Raw genomic sequence first — 917 nt, forward strand, 5'->3', positions numbered from 1 at the left:
GCAGAGCGGAATTCACAGGGATTTCTCAGTTGTTTTAACAGATCAAGAAAGCAAAGCACTTTCCTTGTTTGTTAAGGGATACCTTCCCATCCCTCTACCAATAGCAATGCACATTCCCTCCAACCCCATTCATTACATACACATACACACATACACACACACATGCCACATAACAAGGCATTAAAGACTTCAGTCTCAGCACTCCTTGAATTAAAGGGTTGATACAAAGAGGTCAAGGATATAAATAAGAACATTAGGAAATAACAAATGTTTTACATATTTGTGTAAGTAATGAATTGAGGCTGAAAGAAAATGGAATCATGAAATAACCATGCATTGTTTTCTGTATGGAGAAAGCATCTCATTTTTGTTTCCTGTTTTTTTTTTTTTCTAGATTTGAAACTTTAGAAAACCAGAGGAAAGTATGAATGTAGTCCCCCACTTCCACAAATTATGCAGTCAAGTTGCCCACATTTGGGGAAATCACAGGGGTCTGCACGTCAGAGTGCCTTGGATAGCCTCACCGAGGATAAACCTTGTGATCATGCTATCTCCCCTGCCAGGTAAGAATCGTTTTGTTTTGTTTTTTTCTTTATTTTGGTATCATTAAAATACAATCACATCAGCAAATTGTGGTTACTGGATTCCCCCCATTATCAAGTTCCCACCACATACCCCATTACAGTCAGTGTCCATCAGTGCAGTAAGATGCTATAGAGTCACTACTTGTCTTCTCTGTGCTATACTGCCTTCCCGGTGCCCTACCCCCAAGTTATGTGTGGTAATCATAATGCCCCTTATTCCCCTTCCTTCTTCCTTCCCATCCACCCTCCACAGTCCCTTTCCCTTTGACAACTGTTAGTCCATTCTTGGGTTCTGTGAGTCTGCTGCTGTTTTGTTCCGTCAGTTTTTGCTTT

General features: G+C 40.6%; 1 non-coding gene across 1 annotated transcript; it reads right to left on the bottom strand.

The window, feature by feature from the left end:
- Window positions 1-413: 413 nt before the first annotated feature.
- On the bottom strand, window positions 414-571 carry LOC118915596 (U1 spliceosomal RNA). The gene has a single exon (XR_005026142.2). It is a non-coding gene; the product is annotated as a U1 spliceosomal RNA (small nuclear RNA).
- Window positions 572-917: the final 346 nt, after the last annotated feature.

Source organism: Manis pentadactyla, chromosome 10, assembly GCF_030020395.1.
Source record: "Manis pentadactyla isolate mManPen7 chromosome 10, mManPen7.hap1, whole genome shotgun sequence".
NCBI lineage: Eukaryota > Metazoa > Chordata > Mammalia > Pholidota > Manidae > Manis > Manis pentadactyla.